The sequence below is a fragment of the Corylus avellana genome, chromosome 8 (assembly GCF_965113065.1).
Source record: "Corylus avellana chromosome 8, dhCorAvel1.hap1.2, whole genome shotgun sequence".
NCBI lineage: Eukaryota > Viridiplantae > Streptophyta > Magnoliopsida > Fagales > Betulaceae > Corylus > Corylus avellana.
In genome coordinates, this window is record NC_142497.1 from 6,111,132 (window position 1) to 6,134,607 (window position 23,476).

Genomic DNA, 23,476 nt, shown 5'->3' on the forward strand with positions numbered 1-23,476 from the left:
AATTGATTGAAATTTTGGGAGGTAAAGTGTATTTTTCCCATTACTTAATTATAAGTGTTAGATCATAATTTTTAGTAACGATATGTTAGATCAAACTTAATTTGATCTCACAATTGACTTTGCTAATTGTCCAGTAAATCAAACCGTTGGATTTACGTTAGAAGCATTCTATGGTTAAGATAAACCACTAGATCGAATGATCACGATCGTCCAAAACTGAAATGTCATGAATTGATCATTGCAATCTAAGTTACAAGTGCGCCATCAAAGAACCCTACAACTGACTTCCACGCACGCACTTTGTGCACCCAAGCATTGCTTTAAAGCAAATGCTTAATGTGTGTTGGGCCTTATAAATGTTAACTTGACTTTCTATTTTTTCAATGTGAAATTCTCTTCTTTGAAGGCTCTTTAATAGCTTCAATTTATTACATTCCAAACAGCAATATATATATATATAGACACACACACACAATTACAATGACTCTATTAATCATATTTATAAAAACTTGCACATTTTTTTTTTTGAAAAAAAAAATACACATGCACTTCGTACATGTTTAAGGAACACAATCGAATTTGAGAAAAACATATTCTATTTGTAAATAATTTATTCTTTTATGAAAATATTTCTCGGTGTTTGGCTTGGACGGAAAATCACAATTTTTTTTAATATATATATATATATATATATATATATATATATATATATATATATATATATATATATATATATATATATATATATTTCTTTCATCCAATCATATTAAAATTTAAATTACAATAATGTGCCAACCGGGTCCCGACATTGACCTGGTCAGATCCTTCAAGTCCCGACCGGGTTCGACGAGGTTTTAATCCGATCCAGATAGTGTCCCGACCACGTCCCAACGAAGTTCTAATGGTGGTTTGGCCGGATGCTAGAGAATCCCAATCTTGTTCCCATTGGGGTCTCGATCGGGTTTCGACAATGTCCCAACTAGGTCTCGGCAAAGTGCGAGAGGCGACTCGGTTAAATCCCAACAAGTTCCCGGCGGGGTCCTGACGGTGCCCCAGCGAGGTACCAATTGGGTCTCGGCTGTGACCTAGTTAGGTCTCGGTAGGTCCCAACCAAGTTCCGAGGAGTCCCGATGACGTCCTAGCAGGGTCCTTTAGCAACAAAATTTTCTAGGATCTTTGCTTTTGTCTTATGAATATTTTGAGCTCTGTGTAAAAAAAATAGAACTATTTATTTCTTGTAATGATCATACTAACCATGGTTTGTTTCTTCACCTTCACTACTGCATCATCAAACCTGCTGAAATTGACTACAGACTATGGTCTCTTTGCATGGTTGGGTGTTTTCCTAGCAAGTGCGGGGCTCATTATGTTTTATAGGTGTAGCAGGTATGTTATTGGTAGAAAGTGAAAGACTTGGATCTATGTATACTGGCTGCATCAGGTTGAATTTTATATCGGTGGTCAATACTCGTTTCTTTTTTCCTTTTAGTTCCTAGCTCCATTCTTCACTTGACATCTATAAGTTCCTAATCTCATTTATGCTTACATTTAGAACTTGATGCCTCTCTCAATTTATTTTCTTTATGTTATATCTTTCAGCCAATTGTATCTTTTTTGGGTCAATGAACATGGCAATCAGTTGTCCATTGTCTCACTTTTTTCTTCTTCTTATGATTGGTATTATCTCTGTGATGGCAGCTATTGTGAAAATTTTAATTACTTGCAAGTGCATGAATCGCTTGCAATATAGGGATGCAAGTGCGAGGTTGATCCCACAGGAAGAGAGAGGCGTGGAAAGAGAGAACCGAGAGAAAAAAAGAAGAAGTTAAAACGTTATTGTATAATTTGGTAAATATTAATTCCTCAATATAATTTGATTTGTATTTATTGTATAATTTGATTTTTATTTATTTGTTTCCTTATTTGATTTGAACATTAATAATAATTGATCTATTAAGGAATTTATATATTGTATATATTTAAACCGGTGGCTATGCAGTGATTGCTATAATAAATTATTCAAAGGACACTTGTCGCAATTCTAAACTACCTCTAAAGAGTGATTCGGCTAAAAGGACTAGTCAATTTGGAGTTTCCCTAAAATTCATTATAAAGCTCGGTTTCACTTAGTAACTAAACAATGTGAGACTTAGCACCCATAACTATTTTTATAAACTACTCACTCTATGTGGGCTTCTTTTAATCTTCATAATATGGGACCGGGGTTCTACAAACTCCCCCTCTTAAATTCCTAACGTCTTCGGCCATGTCATGTAGTGCTCTAGTATCACATGACCTGGCGTTACTAGATGGCTCTGATACCACTTGTAACGACTCAGAAAAAAGCGCTAGCCACATCTACGCTATTACCCCAAAAGGATTAGTCAATTTAGAGCTTCCATAGAATTCATTATAAAGCCCAGTTTCACCTAGTAGGTAGGAAATGTGAGACTTAGCACCTATGACTATCTTTATAAACTATCGACTATATGTGGGCTTCTTCTAAACTTCATAATATGGGACCAAGGTGTTACAATATATATAGTCATTAAATTTGACCGTCAATTCTTAATAAACACTTAATTATGATCGTTATATTAAAAATATTATCAACGATTATTTAAGAGAAAAAACACACTTTACAACCTCAAAATTTTTCTTGATTTTTAATTTGGCCTATAATGTTTAAAAATTGGCAATGTACCCCATCAAAGTATCAAATTCCCAATCCGACCCCCATCCGTTAGCAATTTCCATCTAATTTGACGGAAAATTACTCACATCTTAAGCATGTGCATTTTTTTTTGTCTAAACTTTTGAAAATCGCCCCTAATTAAATAAACAAATATTAGATTAAAAAATAAATTTTGGGGGTGGCCCAATTTTTTTGCTTTTCAATTTTTAATATTTTACTTTTTTTTTTTTTCAAAAATATAGGGACAATTAGGTCTTTTCAATAATTTCTGTAAGAGAAAACGGAAATTATTGATTGATGGGTCACATTGCGAATTTTTGATACTTTGATGGAGTACATTGCTAATTTTTAAACATTGGAGGCCAAATTGCAAATTGAGTGAAATTTTGGGGGGTAAAGTATATTTTTTCCATTACTTAATTATAACTGTTAGATCGTAATTTTTAGTAACGATATGTTAGATCAAACTTAATTTGATCTCACAATTGACTTCACTAATAGTCCAGTAAATCCGACCGTTCGATTTACGTTAGAAGCATTCTATGGTTAAGATAAACCACTAGATCGAATGGTCATGATTGTCCAAAATTGATCAATGCAATCTAAGTTCCAAGTGTGCTATCAAGGAACCCTACAACTCACTACCACGCACACACTTTGTGCACGCAAGCATTGCTTTAAAGCAAATGCTTAATGTATGTTGGGCCTTACAAATGTTAACTTGACTTTCTATTTTTTCAATGTGAAATTCTCTCTTTTGAAGGCTCTTTAATAGCTTCAATTTATTACATTCCAAACAACAATTTATATATATATATATACACACACACACACACAATTAGAATGACTCTATGAATCATATTTATAAAAACATGCACATTTTTTTTTTTTTTTTTTTAAAAAAAACACATGCACTTCGTACATGTTTAAGGAACACAATCAAATTTGAGAAAAACATATTCTGTTTGTAAATTATTTATTCGTTTTTGAAAATATTTCTCGGTGTTTGGCTTGGACGGAAAATAACAATTTTTTTTAATATATTTTTTCAGTGAATCATATTTAAATTTAAATTACAATAATGATCCAACTGGGTCCCATCATTGACATGGTCAGGTCCTGCAAGTCCCGACCGGGTTCGACAAGGTTTCAATCCGCTCCCGATGGTGTCCAGACTAGGTCCCGATGAAGTTCCAATGGTGGCTTGGCCGGATCCTAGAGAATCCCAATCGTGTTCCCACTGGGGTCTCGATTAGGTTTCGGCAATGTCCCATCTAGGTCTGGGAAAAGTGCCAGAGGCGACTCGGCTAAATCCCATCAAGTTCCCGGCGGGGTCCTGACGATGTCCCAGCGAGGTACCGATTGGGTCTCGGCAGGTCCCAACCAAGTTCCGACAACGTCCTAGCAGTGGCCTTGCGACATTCCGATTAGGTCTGTCGAATTAAGAATAAAATGCTCAAACTCGAAAAATAATTTACGATTTTTTTAAAAATCAAAATCATTTTATGGAAATTAAAGAGTCTTTTAATATTTTTGTTGACTATTATTTTTGGTCCCACCTAACTCCCAAAAGTAAATAAAATATTTTTCAAAAATCATTTTTCACCCAAACATACTAAGAGCCTTAAGAAGTTCTTTCCTCTCATTTATAAAGCTTTCTCAACTTATGGGGATTTATAATTAGACCAGAGTGTCGTGGATATTGGTGCATGTTTGTCAACCATCTGTCCACAATACGAAAAAGACAGAAGAGTGCCGAAGTTAATTGGAATTTTCGAAACAATTAATAGTTTTTTATTTTTTATTTTTTAAATTTAATTTAATTTATTATTATTATTATTTTTTATTTCTTTCCTGAACTCTCTCAAACAAAGGATTGCAATCATTTTGTAATGTGGACACATGAACGATTTGAAAGAAAACATAATCAAATGAATATATAAAACAATAGCGGAATAAAATAAAATAAACATAAAGATTTTACATAATTCCGTCTATAACATAATAAAATTTTAAAAGCTACATTATACTCTTATTTAATTGATAATTTTACAATACAAAAGACTCATATTTATAAGAGAATTGAGATAACTAGTTATCAAACCTAATTTCAATTAATCCTATAAAATATAAGTTGTCCAACAACATTCTCTAGAAAATTGGTCATTTTTCTTGGAACATGCAGTGACGACTTCTCAACCGGATCATCTTTGTTTGGTTGGTAATTAGCGTGTGTTAGAGGAATCCAAGAATGAAGGTTTAAAGGTTGGTGTCCAACCAATTATTACAACCCTCTTTAAATTCCCACCTCCCTAACACACTAGTGTTGATATAAGATTATATATAATTATAATTATAATGGGGATTTCAAGATCTTTCTTGGCTTCCTTTCTTCTTGTGTTTCTTGGAGTATTTGTGGCTGATGCGCAGTATAATCCTGCAATGTTCTTAATTATTTGGGGACTCTGTCTTTGATGTCGGTAACAATAATCACCTCTTCACCCTTATCAAATCAAACTTCCGCTCCTTATGGAAGAGACTTCACGACTAAATAACCATCTTCCATATACAACGAAGTACGCAATGGAAAGCGTGGCGAATCTGTGTGAGCCTCTACTACAACTCCGTTTTGTACGATTGAAAAGCGTGGTTAAACTAGGGTTCAACAAGGTTTCAATCCGGTCTCGATGGTGTCTCGACTAGGTCCAGACGAAGTTCCAATGGTGGCTTGGTCGAATCCTAGAGAATCCCAATCGTGTTCCCACTGGGGTCTTGTTCAGGTTCCGGCAATGTTCCAACTAGGTCTCGGCAAAGTGCGAGAGGCGACTCGGCTAAATCCCAACAAGTTCCCAGCTGGGTCCTAACAGTGTCCTAGCGAGGTACCGATTGGGTCTCGACTGTGTCCTAGTTGGGTCTCGGCAGGTCCCAACCAAGTTCCGAGGAGTCCTGATGACGTCCTAGGAGGGTCCTTGCGACATTCCAGTTAGGTTTGTTGAATTAAGAATAAAATGCTCAAACTTGAAAAATAATTTACGATTTTTTTTTTTTTAAAAAATCATTTTACAGAAATTAACGAGTTGTTTAGTATTTTAGTTGACTATTATTTTTGGTTGCACCTAACAGCCAAAAATAAATAAAATATTTCTCAAAACTCATTTTTCACCCAAACATACTAAGAGCCTTAAGAAGTTCGTTCCTCTCATTTATAAAGCTTTCTCAACTTATGGGGATTAATTAGACCAGAGTAACGTGGATATTGATGCATGTTCATCAACCATCTGTCCACACTACAAAAAAGAAAGAAGAGGGCCAAAGTTAATTGAAATTTTCTAAACAATTAACAGTTTTTTTTTTTTTCCTGAACTCTCTGAAACAAAGGATTGCAATCATTGTGTAATGTGGACACATGAACAATTTAAAAGAAAACATAATCAAATGAATATATAAAACAATAGCAGAGTAAAATAAAATAAACATAAAGATTTTACATAATTCCGTCTATAACATAATAAAATTTTAAAAGCTACATTATACTCTTATTTAATTGATAATTTTACAATATAATAGACTCGTATTTATAAAAGAATTGAGATAATTAGTTATCAAACCTAATTTCAATTAATCCTACAAAATATAAGTTGTCCAACAACATTCTCTAGAAAATTGGTCATGTTTCTTGGAACATGCAGTAACTTCTCAACGAACCATCTTTGTTTGCTTGGTGATTAGTGTGTGTTTGGTGATCTTGGGTTCCTCAAACTCACACTAATCTCCAAGCAAACAAAGATGGTTGGTTGAGAAGTCACTGCATGTTTCAAGAAACATGACAAATTTTCTAGAAAATGTTGTTGGACAACTTATATTTTATAGGATTAATTGAAATTGGGTTTGATAACTATTTGTCTCAATTATTTTATAAATAGGACTCTTTTGTATTGTAAAGTTATCAATTAAATAAGAGTATAATGTAACTTTCAAAGTTTTATTATGTTACAGACGGAATTATGTAAAATCTTTATGTTTATTTTATTTTATTCTGCTATTGTTTTATATATTCATTTGATTATGTTTTCTTTCAAATCGTTCATGGGTACATTAAAAAATGATTGCAATCCTTTGTTTGAGAGAGCTCAGGAAAGAAATGAAAAAAAAAAGATAAAGAAAAAAGAAAAAAAAACCGTTAATTGTTTAGAAAATTCCAATTAACTTCGGCCGTCTTCTTTCTTTTTTTGTAGTGTGGACAGATGGTTGATGAACATGCATCGATATCCACGATACTCTGGGCTAATTAATCCCCATAAGTTGAGAAAGCTTTATAAATGAGAGGAACGAACTTCTTAAGGCTCTTTGAGCCTGTTTGGGTCTGCGTTTGCAGACTCAAAACGCACGTTTGGAGCATCAAAAGCTCGTTTCAGCCAAAATTCAGTCGTTTGGTAAAATGGTAGTAAAAGAGCTTTTGAAGTTTCAAACGTTGAAACTCATGTTTGAGTGTAAGGTAGATCGAATGATCACGACCGTTGGATTTACGTTAGATTGTTGGATTTACGTTAGAAGCATTCTATGGTTAAGATAAACCACTAGATCGAATGATCACGATCGTCCAAAACTGAAAGGTCATGAATTGATCATTGCAATCTAAGTTCCAAGTGCGCCATCAAGGAACCCTACAACTCACTGCCACGCACGCACTTTGTGCACCCAAGCATTGCTTTAAAGCAAATGCGTAATGTGTGTTGGGCCTTATAAATGTTAACTTGACTTTCTATTTTTTCAATGTGACATTCTCTTCTTTGAAGGTTCTTACTCAATTAATCATATTTAAAAAAACATGCACATTTTTTTTGAGAAAAAAAAAAAAAAACACCTGCATTCGTACATGTTTAAGGAACACAATCGAATTTGAGAAAAACATATTCTATTTGTAAATTATTTATTCTTTTTTTAAAATATTTCTCAGTGTTTGGCTTGGACGGAAAATCACAATTTTTTTTAATATATTTTTTTCATTCAATCATATTAAAATTTAGGGTAAAGTCTACATACCCCCCTCAAACTACCACCCAATTGACAATGTCCCCCCCCAAAAAACTTTCAATTGTGACAATGTCCCTTCCAAACTACCTAAACTTTGTCAATGTCCCCCCAAGACTAGCAATATGACAAAAATGCCCCTATAGATTTCTCAATAAGACAAAAATACCCCTATAATTTAAAAAAAAAAAATTAATTTTTTAAAAAAATGAAAAATTTTAATTTAAAGATAATATTTAAAAAAAAAAACAATTTTTTTAAACAAAAATTTTTATTTTTTTTAAAACAGATTTTTTTATTTTTTATTTTTAAAAAACTATTTTTTTATATAGTTTTAAAAAACAAAAAATTTCATTTTATTAAACGAAAATTTTATGTTTTTAAACGTAAATTTTTATTTAAATAAAATTATAAAACAAAATTAAAAAAAAAACCAAAATTTTCAATTTTTATAAACAAAAAAAAATAGAAGTTATTTTAATTTTTTTCTTACAAAATTGATTTAAAAAAAAAAATAAAATTGGCCATCGTTTGGTTTTCTATTTTTTTTTGTTGTTGTTAGTTTTAGGTTTTTTCTAGAAGTTTTAGTTTTAGATTTTTTTTTTTTAAATTTTACTAAGGGTAATTTCGTCATTAGGGGGAACATTGACAATTGTTGGTAGTTTGGGGGGGACATTGTCACAATTGAAAGTTTGGGGGGGACATTGTCAATTGAGTGGTTGTTTGAGGGGGTTATGTGGACTTTCTCCTAAAGTTTAAATTACAATAATGTGCCAACAGGGTCCCGACATTGACCTGGTCGGGTCCTACAAGTCCCGACCGGGTTCGACTAGGTTTTAATCCGATCCCGATGGTGTCCCGACCAGGTCCCGACAAAGTTCTAATGGTGGCTTGGCCGGATGCTAGAGAATCCCAATCTTGTTCCCACTGGTATCTCGATCGGGTTCCGACAATGTCCCAACTAGGTCTCGGCAAAGTGCGAGAGGCGACTCGGCTAAATCCCAACAAGTTCCCGGCGGGGTCCTGACGGTGTCCCAGTGAGGTACCAATTGGGTCTCGGCTGTGACCTAGTTTGGTCTCGGCAGGTCCCAACCAAGTTCCGAGGAGTCCTGACGACGTCCTAGTAGGGTCCTTGTAACATTTCGGTTAGGTTTGTCGAAATAAGAATAAAATGCTCAAACTCGAAAAATAATTTACGATTTAAAATAAAATGAAAATCATTTTACGGAAATTAAAGAGTCTTTTAATATTTTTGATGACTATTATTTTTGGTCGCACCTAACACCCTAAAATACATAAAATATTTTTCAAAAATCATTTTTCACACAAACATACTAAGAGCCTTAAGAAGTTTGTTCCTCTCATTTATAAATCTTTATGAACTTATGGGGATTAATTAGACCAGAGTATTGTGGATATTGATGCATGTTCGTCAACCATCTGTCTACAATACAAAAAAGACAGAAGACGGCCGAAGTTAATTGGAATTTTCTAAACAATTATTATTATTTTTTTTATCTCTTTCCAGAACTCTCTCAAACAAAGGATTGCAATCATTTTGTAATGTGGACACATGAACGATTTGAATGAAAACATAATCAAATGAATATATAAAACAATAGCAGAAAAAAATAAAATAAACATAAAGATTTTACATAATTCCGTCTATAACATAATAAAATTTTAAAAGCTACATTATACTCTTATTTAATTGATAATTTTACAATACAAAAGACTCATATTTATAAGAGAATTGAGATAACTAGTTATCAAACCAAATTTCAATTAATCCTATAAAATATAAGTTGTCCAACAACATTCTCTAGAAAATTGGTCATGTTTCTTGAAACATTAACTTAATTCCCAACCCCTTCTTTGTTTGCTTAGTGATTATTGTGTGTTTGAGGAACCTAAGATCAAAGGTTTAAAGGTTGGTGTCCAACCTGTTATTACAACCCTCTTTAAATTCCCACCTCCCTAACACACTAGTGTTGATATAAGATTATATATAATTATAATTATAATTATAATGGGGATTTCAAGATCTTTCTTGGCTTCCTTTCTTCTTGTGTTTCTTGGGGTATTTGTGGCTTAATGGGCGGTATGATCCTGAATTTGGGGACTCTGGCTTTGATGTTGGTAACAATAATCACCTCTTCACCCTTATGAAATCAAACTTCCGCTCCTTATGGAAGAGACTTCATGACTAAATAACCATGACCATGGTTATTTAGTCGGAAAGTCGCTTCCATATGGGGGGAAATTTGATTTTATAAGAGTGAATGAGTTACTATTGTTGTCTGAGAGTTTGATTTTATAAGAGTGAATAACTGGGAGGAGAGATTGTTGTCTGTTGCCAATCTCTCTTTTGCCAATATCCCAGTTAACAGAGTACAACTGCATTGCTTCTTCTCCTCGCAATTCTGTCTCAAACCCCCTGTGGCAAACTGTATGTAATTTTTCAGCAAGAATCTACATTTCAGTTCTTGAACTAGTGTGTTTCAGCAACAAAATTTTCTATGATCTTCGCTTTTGTTTTATGAACATTTTGAGCTCTGTGTAAAAAAAATAGAACTATTTCTTTATTGTAATAATCATACTAACCATGGTTTGTTTCTTCACCTTCACTGCAGCATCAAACCTGTCGAAATTGACTGCAGACTATGGTCTTTTTGCATGGTTGGGTGTTTTCCTAGCAAGTGCGGGGCTCATTATGTTTTATAGGTGTAGTAGGTATGTTATTGGTAGAAAGTGAAAGACTTGGATCTATGTATACTGGCTGCATCAGGTTGAATTTTATATCGGTGGTCAATACTCGTTTCTTTTTTCCTTTTAGTTCCTTGCTCCATTTTTCACTTGACATCTATAACTTCCTATTCTCATTTATGCATACTTTTAGAACTTGATGCCTCTCTCTATTTATTTTCTTCAAGTTTTATCTTTCAGCTAATTGTGTTTTTTTTGGGTTAATGAACACGGCAATCAGTTGTCCATTGTCTCACCTTTTTCTTCTTATTATGATTGGTTTAATCTCTGTGATGGCAGCATTTGTGAAAATTTTAATTACTTACAAGTGCACAAATCGTTTGCAATATTGGGATGCAAGTGCGAGGTCGATCCCACAGGGAGAGAGAGACATGGAAAGAGAGAACCGAGCGGAAAAAAAGAAGAAAAAGTTTAAACGTTATTGTATAATTTGGTAAATGTTAATTCCTCAATATAATTTGATTTGTATTTATTGTATAATTTGATTTTTATTTATTTGTTTCCTTATTCGATTTGAACATTAATAATAGTTGATCTATTAAGGAATTTATATATTGTATATGTTTAAAGCGGTGGCTATGCACTGATTGGTGCAATAAAATTTTAAAAGGACGCTTGTCGCAATTCTAAACTACCTCTAAAGAGTGATTCGGCTATTATATATATATATATATAGTCATTAAATTTGACCGTCAATTCTTAATAAACACGTAATTATGATCGTTATATTAAAAATATTATCAACGATTATTTAAGAGAAAAAACACACTTTACACCCTTAAAATTTTTCCCAATTTTTTATTTGACCTATAATGTTTAAAAATTGGCAATATACCCTATCAAAGCATCAAATTCCCAATCCAACCCCCATTCGTTAGCAATTTTCATCTAATTTGACAGAAAATTGCTCACATCTTGAGCATGTGCATTTTTTTGTCTAAACTTTTCAAAATTGCCCCTAATTAAATAAACAAATATTAGATTAAAAGATAAATTTTGGGGTGACCAAATGGGCCAAATTGGGATGGCCGAAAACCCCCCAAACCTTTTGGGCGTGGCCGAGCCACCCTCAAATGGCCAAAGGAGGTGGCTCGGCCACCTCCAAATGGCCCTAGTGGGTGGGTACGGCCGCCCCCCCAATTTTTTTGCTTTTTAATTTTCAATTTTTAAACTTTTTTTTGTTTTTGTTTTTCAAAAATATAGGGACAATTAGGCCTTTTCAATAATTTCCGTAAGTGAAAACGGAAATTATTGATTGATGGGTCACTTTGCGAGTTTTTGATACTTTGTTGGAGTATATTGCCAATTTGTAAACATTGGAGACCAAATTGCAAATTGATTGAAATTTTGGGAGGTAAAGTGTATTTTTCCCATTACTTAATTATAACTGTTAGATCATAATTTTTAGTAACGATATGTTAGATCAAACTTAATTTGATCTCACAATTGACTTTGCTAATTGTCCAGTAAATCATACCGTTGGATTTACGTTAGAAGCATTCTATGGTTAAGATAAACAACTAGATCGAATGATCACGATCATCCAAAACTGAAATGTCATGAATTGATCATTGCAATCTAAGTTCCAAGTGCGCCATCAAGGAACCCTACAACTCAATGCCATGCACGCACTTTGTGCACCCAAGCATTGCTTTAAAGCAAATGCTTAATGTGTGTTGGCCTTATAAATGTTAACTTGATTTTCTATTTTTTCAATGTGAAATTCTCTTCTTTGAAGGCTCTTTAATAGCTTCAATTTATTACATTCCAAACAGCAATATATATATATATATATATATAGACACACACACACACACAATTTTTTTTTTTTTGATAAAGGAAGACTTTATTGATAATCACGAATCAGGAATACAAAACACTCCTTCAAGACAAAATCTAATCAGCATTCTAAAACACCATCCTGTTCCAAAACAATCAAATTTCTCCCAGATGGAATGCGGGCCGTGATGTGCGCCACCCGAAGGTTACCCAACACCATGACCCCCATCAGGTTCTTCGAAATCTGAAAGGGAACTGGCGAGTCTGGCATTTGCCTATGAGAAATCTAGGACAACAATATTGGCCTGTTGAATCAGTGCATCCGGATGAAGAAAAAGACCTCCATGGACAAGCTCATTTCTCCTATGCCACACTCTCTGTGCTATCCCTGCAACAAACATAGTTCTTCTTCTCCGCAGCTCTTGAAAAATTCCTCCATCACCCGTGCAAAAGTTGGACCGCCTAGGGAGCTTTTTTGGAATTTTTTCAAGCTAGTACTCCAGACATCCCTCGCCGATGGGCAATCCCACAAGATGTGGAAGTTGGTTTCATCTTCTCGCCCACACACTGGACACAGCGCATCTCCTACGATCTTCCTTCGACATAAATTCACTTTGGTTGGCAGGATCTCATGATAAGCTCTCCAAAGAAAGTTCTTCTCCATGTTCGGGATTTTTAGACCCCATAAGATACCCCACAGCTTCTTGAAAAATGCGGTATGGGAGCTGTTCGCCTGCTCCTGTGTTTCCTTCCGCATCGCCACATGGTAAGCACTTTTTACGCTGAATAGACCATTAGGAGTTTCCCTCCAGATGATTGCATCAGTGCAGTGTAATCTAACGGGAATAGACAGAATGGCTTCAACCTCTCCCGGGAAAAACACCCTCTCGAGCAACCCTTTGTTCCACCCTTGAAGATCTCTATCAATGAGTTCTGCAACCTTTGCTCCCGGCTCAAGAATCCGAGGGGTCGATTGGATAGAGAAGGTGGTTGGACGAGGGACCCATCTATCTCCCCAAATCTTCGTATTTTCTCCATTGCCAATCCGCCAAAAAAGGCCCTCTCTCAACAGATCACATGCACCTAAAATGCTCGTCCAGGCATAGGATGGTTTGTACCCCACTTTTGTCTCAAGAATAGAACTATGAGCATAATATTTTGCCGACAAGATGCGAGCGACTAGACTATCCGGCTCTCGCCATAACCGCGAACAGTGTTTGGCAAGGAAAGCCTTGTTAAAGCATCTAAAATCCCGAAACCCCATCCCGAATTTAGACTTAGGGAAACCCATCTTATACCAACTCATCCAATGTATGCTTGAGGCGCCCCACCAAAACTGTTGCATAAGAGAGTTAAGCTGGGAACATAATGAATCAGGGAGCCTAAATACGCTCATACAGTAGGTTGGAATTGCTTGTATTACTGCCTTGAGTAAAATTTCCTGCCCCGCCTGGGATAAAAGTTTGAGTTTCCAGTCTTGCAATTTTTTCCACACCCTATCGATAATCGCCTTAAATTCTTTAGTCCAGGACTTGCCCACCAAGGCTGGCAAACCTAGATAGGTATCATATTTCTGGGAGCTTGGAATTCCTGCCACCTAAAGAATTTTCTGTCTCATATCTCCAGGAGTATTGTGGCTGAAAAAAATGGCTGTCTTGGAATGATTCAGTTTTTGTCCTGAGGCTCGTTCGTAGCTGTGGAGAAGGCTAGAAATGCGAGTCCAGTGATCCAAATTTGCTTTACAAAATAGTAAACTGTCGTCAGCAAAAAATAAATGATTTAGACGAGGCCCCCTTTTAGAAGTAGGCACCCCTTCTAGACCACCCTCTCTATCCGCCTTTAACAGTAACGAACTTAAAGCCTCAACATAGATCAGAAATAAATAAGGAGATAGAGGGTCGCCTTGTCTGATTCCCCGGGTTGGCAAAATCCTACCCGAAGGTACCCCATTAATCAGAATTGCATAGTTTGCTGAAGAGACGCACATCATGACAAGTTTTATCCACAGGGGTGTGAAACCTATTCTTCCCATAACCGCCTCCAAGAATCCTCATTCCACCCTGTCATAAGCCTTCCTCATATCTATTTTAACTGCCATGTAGCCCTTCTTACCCCGCATTCGGGTTGGCATGGTATGAAGGGTTTCATACGCAGCCAAAATATTGTCTGAGATCAAGTGTCCAGGGATAAAAGCACTCTGATACTGTGAAATAAGACTAGGTAAAATCCCTTTTAACCGATTAGCCAAAACCTTCGTCAAAATCTTGTATAGGACATTACACAAGCTAATCGGTCTAAATTCCTAGACACAAGTGGGGTTTAATGTCTTAGAAATAAGGGCTATATATGTGGCATTTACCGAGCTATCCAAAAAAGCATTATTGAGAGAGAAAAGAAGAGATTTGCAAACCTCAGGGCCCACAATGCCCCAATTCTTCTGATAAAAGCCAGCATTGAAGCCATTAGGACCTGGAGCTTCTAAGGGGGCCATTTGGAAAAGAGCCTCCTTAATCTCGTCCTCCCCAAACGGTTTCATTTGCGACTCGTTCATTGATTCCGTCACCCTCTCCTCTACCGCCTCCAAACATCCGTCATAATGTGCAGTACCCCCCGTGGCAAATAACTTTGCAAAATAATTTTCAAAGGCTCGTATAAGTTCCTCCTAAGTCTTCCATAATTCTCCTCTTTCGTCCTGGATTTGATGGATTTTATTTACCTTCCATCGGTGGTTCGCGCAAGCATGGAAAAATTTGGAGTTGCGATCCCCAAATTTGAGCCAATCCATTTTTGCGTGCTGTTTCCACTTCAAATTCTCTTGCTCCAGCTGGATTTTCAACTCCTTTTGGATTGCAATTGTTTGTCCACCATCCGGATCATTTTCTCCACCTTGAAGGTCAGCCAGTTTTCTGCATTGCTCCCCAAATATTCTGTTCGGCTTGCTTACTTCCTCCCGTTGCCATCTCAACAAGGACCGTTTACAAGCTTCCATCTTTCTCGTCAAAGTGAGCCACGGGTCTATGTGGTTGAGATTCCCTTTCCACGAGTCTTCTATTATTTCACGACAGCGACCATTTAACTCCCAACCTGCTCCAACGAGTCTTCTATTTTTTTGTTTTTGTTTTTCAAAAATATAGGGACAATTAGGTCTTTTCAATAATTTCCGTAAGGAAAACCGGAAATTATTGATTGATAGGTCACATTGCGAGTTTTTGATACTTTGTTGGAGTACATTGCCAATTTGTAAACATTGGAAACCTAATTGCAAATTGATTGAAATTTTGGGAGGTAAAATGTATTTTTCCCATTACTTAATTATAACTATTAGATCATAATTTTTAGTAACGATATGTTGGATCAAACTTAATTTGATCTCACAATTGACTTTGCTAATTGTCCAGTAAATTAGACCGTTGGATTTACGTTAGAAGCATTCTATGGTTAAGATAAACCACTAGATCGAATGATCACGATCGTCCAAAACTGAAATGTCATGAACTGATCATTGCAATCTTAGTAGAAGTGCGCCATCAAGGAACCCTACAATTCACTGCCACGCACGCACTTTGTGCACCCAAGCATTGCTTTAAAGCAAATGCTTAATGTGTGTTGGGCCTTATAAATGTTAACTTGACTTTCTATTTTTTCAATGTGAAATTCTCTTCTTTGAAGGCTTTTTAATAGCTTCAATTTACTACATTTCAAACAACAATATATATATATACACACACACACACACACACAATTACAATGACTCTATTAATCATATTTAAAAAAACATGCACATTTTTTTTGAGAAAGAAAAAGAAAGAAAGAAAACACATGCATTTCGTACATGTTTAAGGAACACAATCGAATTTGAGAAAAACATATTCTGTTTGTAAATTATTTATTCTTTTTTGAAAATATTTCTCGGTGTTTGGCTTGGACGGAAAATCAGAATTTTTTTTAATATTTTTTTTTTTCATTCAATCATATTAAAATTTAAATTACAATAATGTCCCAACCGGGTCCCGACATTGACCTTGTCGGGTCCTGCGAGTCCCGATCGGGTTTGACGAGGTTTCAATCCGATCCCGATGGTGTCCCGACCAAGTCCCGACTAAATTCTAATGGTGGCTTGGCCGGATGCTAGAGAATCCCAATCGTGTTCCCACTGGGGGTCTCGATCGGGTTCCGAGAATGTCCCAACTAGGTCTCGGCAAAGTGCGAGTGGCGACTCGGCTAAATCCCAACAAGTTCCTGGCGGGGTCCTGATGGTGTCCCGGCGAGGTACCAATTGGGTCTCGGCTGTGACCTAGTTGGGTCTCGGCAGGTCCCAACCAAGTTCCGAGGAGTCCCGACGACATCCTATCAGGGTCCTTGCGACATTTCGGTTAGGTTTGTCGAAATAAGAATATAATGCTCAAACTCGAAAAATAATTTACGATTTAAAAAAGAATGAAAATCATTTGACGGAAATTAAAGAGTCTTTTAATATTTTTGATGACTATTATTTTTGGTCACACCTAACACCCTAAAATACATAAAATATTTTTCAAAAATCATTTTTCACCCAAAGATACTAAGAGCCTTAAGAAGTTTGTTCCTCTCATTTATAAAGCTTTCTGAACTTATGGGGATTAATTAGACCAAAGTATCACTACAAGAAATCTAGTCATCAAGGGCGACTCTGAAATTGACGCTAATACTTACCTATTAGCGTTGACTTTTGAAAGTCACCCCTAATAGGTGAGTATTAGCGTCCACATTGAAGTGGACGCTAATAGTCGACCCAAAAGATAACAACTAGCGGGAATTATAACAGAGGTGGGAAAACTGTTAGGGGCGACAAAAATTAGTATTAGCATCCACAATTATCGACGCTGATAGTTTACTATCAGCGTCCACAAAAGGTGGACGCTAAATCTCTTGTACAAAAATAAAAAAATAAAAATAAAAAACAAATTAACAGAAAAGCTCAATAGCGTCCACTCAAAGTGGACGTTGATGATATATTATTCGCGTCCACTTTGAAAGTGGACGCTGATAATTGAGCATTAGAGTGGACGCTAAAGAGCTTGAACAAAAAAAAAAAAAAAATTAAAATAAAAGCTCAATAGCGTCCACTCAAAGTGGACGCTGATGATATATTATAAGCGTCCACTTTGAAAGTGGACGCTGATAATTGAGCATTAGCGTCCACTTTGACTGGACGCTAAAGAGCTTGTACAAAAATAAAAAAATAAAAAACAAATAAAACTAGAAGATTATAGGTTGAATTGAACATCTAAAAATGATAAAATGTCCTTTATACCCTCAAAACTTTTATAAAATTATAAATTTTCTCTTAATTTGAAATTAAAACTTTTATAAAATTAAACTCTAAGCATTCAACTCAACTCGAATAAAAAATAAAAAATTATTTCGATCGAACATTCAATTCAACTCTAAGCATTTTATATTATATTAGTGTATTAGTTATATTGATCATGATACAATTAATAGAATTTGACATGATTGAAAGTTCAATCGAACATCTAATAAGATCAATTCTGATCGATACTAGTACATTAGTCCGATCGATCGTAATGCGATCAAATGATCTATTAAACTCTTTGGATTTTGTATTATCTTTATATGTTAGTTAGATCAATAGTGACAAGTTCAAGAAAATTTCACCATTCGAACATCGAATTTGATGCAATATCCCCTCCATTCGAGTTTGGCGTTAAAATGTTAAATTACTATATATCTTAAAAATTTAAGCTAATAATTAATTATAAGATAAATATCACATTAATGATCTTTTATACTAAAAATTTATTAACTTTTAATTTGTAGTTAATATTTGAATAATAAAAACATATTTAATATTTGACTCATCGAACATATAATTTGATGCAATATCTCCTTCCATTAGGATTTGGCGTTAAAATGTTATTTCCCAAAAATTTACCTCCGATAATATGTCATTATTTATTTTATATAAATTATCGGATATTCGATCGATCGTGATAAGATCAAATGATCTATCAAACTTCAAACAAATTAAAGGTTCAATGGAACATTCGATCGATCCTAGTGAATTAGTTTGATTGATCGTGATATGATCAATTATCGGTCAAACTAGACATAATTGAAATTGAAGGTTCGATCGAATATCCAATCGGTCCTAGTGAATTAGTTCGATTGATCGAAGTGGATTAGTCTAATCAATAGTGATACAATCAAATGATCAAGCGAACTTTATACGATTGTAGGTTCGACCAATCGTCCGATCGATCATAGTGCATTAGTCTGATATATCGTGCTAGGATCAAATAATCAACTGAACTTGACACATTGAAAGTTTGATCGAATGTGCGATCAATTGATCAATTAGTTCAATTGATCGGGTAGGATCAAATCAAATGATCAATCAAATGTTCGATCGAAAATCCGATCGATCAAACATCCAATCGATCCTAGTGAATTAATTTGATTGATCGTGATAAAATCAAACATTTGATCGAAAATCCAATCGATCCTAATGAATTAGTTCGATTGATCGATCAAACAGGATACAATTGAAAGGTTCAATCGAACATTCAATTGAACTAGAAGCTTTTTATATTATCTTAGTGCATTAGTTATATTGATCTTATATTATCTTTAAATTTTGTATTGATCTTATAATTAATTATAAAATAAATATCAACTTACTGATCTTAATCATAAAAATTTATTAAACGGAAATTATTAGTTAATATTATAATAATAAAAACATATTACAAGAGAAAATAAAGAAAAACAAAAATAAATAAAATAAATACAAATTAAAAAATTATAAGTATAATTTTTTTTTTTTTTTTTTTTAAATTACCCTTTGAGGCTCATTAGCCCTATTGAGTGCAAAAAATAAAGCGCCATCCAGTGGCGCGGTATCTGAAATTTTCGAACCAAAAATTTCATAAACCACGTCTTTTTTTTTCCCCAAACCTTCAAAACACCAAAATCCCTAACACCCCTCTCACTCACCTCCCTCATCACTCTCACTCTCAAATCTCTCTACCGCTGCTCTCCCAAACTTTGACCGACGAAAGCTTTCATACAAGGCTTTGCTGAGAAGCACTCCACTCTGCACTATGTACTGGCTTGCAACTAGAAACGTCGTCGTTTCGCTTCCCCGGTGGCGTTCCCTCGCTCTCTTTCTTCGTTCTGCTGCTCCTAGACACAGCTCATTCAGTTCAGGCCTTCACCGACTCTTCGCTCTCTCTCTCTCTCTCTCTCTCTCTATATATATATATATATATATATATATATATATATATATATTTTTTTTTTTAATGCGTGCTATAGTCTGTTGCGTGTCTTTTGGTTGTGTAACTATTAATCTTGTGCTTTTTTATGCCATGGTTCGTCTAACTTTCTGTGAAAATTCTTTCCTTTGTTTCTCATGAGGAATAATTTGTATTGAATATTGGGGGGAGGATATCTTTATTCTCATGTGGGTAAAAAGTGTTACAATGGAGTAGAATCTGTGAAGTTTGATTGATGTAGTAGATGAGTGTGAGAAATGGGTTTTTGGTCTTTGTGTATTTGATGTGTGCGAAGTGCGCTTTAAAATGGCATTTTGTTTCAAAATTTCTACTCCCTTTTGAATTTTTCTTAAGCATGTTGTTTCCCCGTCAAATTACACATTAAAGTATCTGTTATATGTAATACTAAGATTACGTCTGGTATGCGGAATGATTAGTTCATTAAAAAAAAAAGGAAAAAGAATAGCTTTATTGGAAATGAAAGAATGTGGAATAGAATAGCCATTTTCATGGCCCATGAGGGAATGTCTATTCCAAGTGTTAGAGTATATGTATACTTTAACACCAAGGCTATTTATTTCACATTCTTCCATTCTTAATAAATGCTATTTTTTTTCCTAATGGAATATTCATTTCGTGTACCAAACGTATCATAAGGATTTCTGTGTGACAAGTGAGATAATCCATGTATGCTTGACCCATAAGCAAAAAAGGCCCCCTCCAAGGGGTGGGGTAATAAAGCCACTCAAATGCATTGCTGTGCTTGGCATTTTTATAACAATATGAGCTGTATATCTGTGAGGTTTCTGCTTTTGAAATTAGTAAGTGCATGGGAATCATCAATTATGTGTAATGAATTGATTATAATGCTTGATCTGGTGTTTTGGCGGTTAGAAAATGGACAATGAGATTGTCATTGCTCAGTATGTCACTGGAATGTGCCATAGCCAACAATAATGTTGAAGAGTATTCTGGTAAAGAAAACCTTTAAGTGGTGTGGCTGTTGATCGTACTTAATGTTCAATTCTTCCTTCTTTTGTCTGTTTTGATTTACATCTAAATCATGAGACTTTTTTTTTTTTTTTGAAAAAAAAGCTACAGCAGCAGACAGTTGGATGGGATTTGTTGTTTTAAAGGCCAGAAAGTTTTGAAGGGAAGCTCAAAAACCACCAAGAAATCTAAAGCATTAAATGGTGCCCTCAATGATAAGGATCTTTCTCACTTACTATGGTGGAAGGAGGTGTGCTACTTCATGCATTTTTGTTAAGTTGCTTGATAGTCTTGCTTCTTTAATATGTGTGCAATAAACTTCATTTATCTCCCCTATACTTTTGCGCTTTTTGCAGACACCCCCTCAATTGTTCAAAAGCTCTCACTTTGGTGTATTAAATTTTCGTTTCCTTTCAAATACCCCCCTACCGTTAGCTTTTGCAGTTAAATCAAACATTTGATTTAGTAAAAGACCTTTATACTCCTAAATTTTTTTAAAATTTCAAATTTACCTTTATTTATAAATAAAAAATTATAATTATTATATTAAAAAATAATATAAAAAAGTGACCCACCGGGGGTCATCGGTGGTCACTTGTGACCCACCGGGGGGTCACAAGAGACCCCCGGTGGGTCACAAGTGACCCCCGGTCACTATTTTTTTTAAATATATATATATATATATATATATATATATATATATAATAATAATGTCACTATTTTTTTTTTCTTTTATATATATAATAATAATAATAATAATAATGTCACTATTTTTTTTTTCTTTTTTAAAATATAATAATAATAATAATAATAATAATAATGCCACTATTCTTTTTTTCTTTTTAAAATATATAATAATAATAATAATAATAATAATAATAATAATATGACTCGTGGGTCACAATACGAGTGGGTTAGATCCACCGGTAAACCCACGGGTCAGGATTTAAAAAAAAGAAAATTATTTTTTAATAAAAAATAAGGGCAAGATTGGAATTTCACACCCTTCCGTTAGGGTTTCACGAAAAATCCTAATGGAAGGGGCATAGTGAAAGGAAACGAAAGTTTGATATACCAAAGTAAGAGCTTTTGAACAATATGGAGTGTCTGTAAAAAGCGCAAAAGTATAGGGGGTAAGTGAAGTTTCCCCTAAATTTATTGAATACTTTTAAGTAAGATCTTGAATGGTCATGGTTTCTTTGTTGTAGAGAGGTTGGAGAGGTGCAGAAAGCCTTCAACTGTTCAGCTGGTTAAAAGGCTTACATATACCAATTTGCTAGGCTTGGATGTTAACTTGAGAAATGGGAGGTGAGCTCTTATGATGTTGCAATCAGCTTATTGATATTTTGCACGCATGCTTATGATTTAGTGAAACCAAAAAGAAAAAAGAGAGAGGCCTAAATGGGTCCTTTCTTTTTCCTGCTTTTGTTAATTGGTGTGATGATTTGTTGCCATCTAGAATTTTAGTAAATATTCGGTGAAATCATTCTTATTTTACATCTTTAGACAAGGGGCAAAATTGAATTAGCTTAATTGGGAACATTGCTCTTATACAATTTTGATTATTGGAATGGTCAGCAGCTGCATTAGAGCTGAATAGTGGGTTTGTGATAAGCTATCAAAATATTTCTGGTTGTGAAATTGAATCTTGAAAAAGTGACAGGTTTAAGGTTTCTGATTAAAACTTGTGGTGTTTCGTGGGGTCTGACTTGAGATCAATCAGCGGTTTTGATTATTAATTCCGTGCTATATTCCTAAGCCAAGTGAATTGATTGACTATCTTGCCTTAAATTTTCAGGAATTTGTGGTTATAGTAGTGTCCTGGGCACTATGTGCTTCTGGGAAACTGGTTTTGTTACGTTCTGTTTCTGACTTAGTAGAAGAATGTCTGTTACCTTTGGTAAGCTCCAATATAATAATTTCTTACTTTACTTTCCTTTAGTAGAAGAATGTCTGTTTCCAGAGCATTTTTTACATTTCTGAGCCTTATTAATCTGTCTTTAATGGTATTCGCATGATTGCAAATACTATGAGTTCTCTCAAAAGCATCTTAGAGACGGGTTCCTTCTGCATAAAACTAACATAGCATTGTGCTCAAAGTAGTCTAAAAGAAGGAACACTCAACTGGGAGATGTTGCAGTTTAAGTCAAGGTTTCCACGTGAAGTTTTGCTCTGCAGAGTATGCTATTTCCCTTTTTTCTGCACTCCATCCCTTACTTTTCAAGTTTTTCTTATGGAATCTTAGCAGTTATTTTATTTATTTATTTATTTTTTCTATTTTGGGGTCTATAGTATACAGTTTTGTGTCAATGAGTATTTGGTTTTTCATTTCTACATTTCATCTCTGGTTGATTGTGTTTTCAGGTTGGGGAATTTTATGAATCCATTGGAATAGATGCTTGTGTTCTTGTTGAATATGCAGGCTTGAATCCTTTTGGAGGTCTGCGTTCAGATAGCGTTCCAAGAGCTGTTTACCCTGTAATGGTATCATATATTTTCTTTTCCATTGATGTTATACTTGGGTTTTTCTTGTTGCATTAAGGAATATGGAAATGTTAGTCTTCTTATATGTAAATGGATGTTGAATTAACTATCTAGTACACCATTTGCATTGTGTTTTAATAATTTAATCAAGTGTTGAACGGAGTTCTTTGGTTTAGTTCAGGGAAGTCCACAATGTGGTATGGATAAGATTGCTGCCATAGAAAGGAAGGTAGTTAACCTGTGCAGCATTTAGAATAGGGGTTTAACAGTAAACTGGCTGAGGTTGCGTCTTAGTCAGCGGAGTTGGTGATTTATTTCTATTGTTTTATTTGTTTATTTATTTTGTTTTGGTTGATTAGTTGGTTGGTGCTTTGTCATTCTTGGCAAATATGGAAATGCTCAAGGGGCTGCTTTTTGGGTTTTTTGTTTTGCCAAATTCAGGGTTGTTGAGTTG

The 23,476-nt window shown here is 34.7% G+C and overlaps 1 long non-coding RNA gene across 1 annotated transcript; it reads left to right on the top strand.

Annotated features, from left to right (window-relative positions):
* Nucleotides 1-21,752: 21,752 nt before the first annotated feature.
* Nucleotides 21,753-22,990, top strand: LOC148584018 (uncharacterized). Its single transcript, XR_015912954.1, has 3 exons — nucleotides 21,753-21,846; nucleotides 22,642-22,717; nucleotides 22,903-22,990. It is a non-coding gene; the product is annotated as an uncharacterized LOC148584018 (long non-coding RNA).
* Nucleotides 22,991-23,476: the final 486 nt, after the last annotated feature.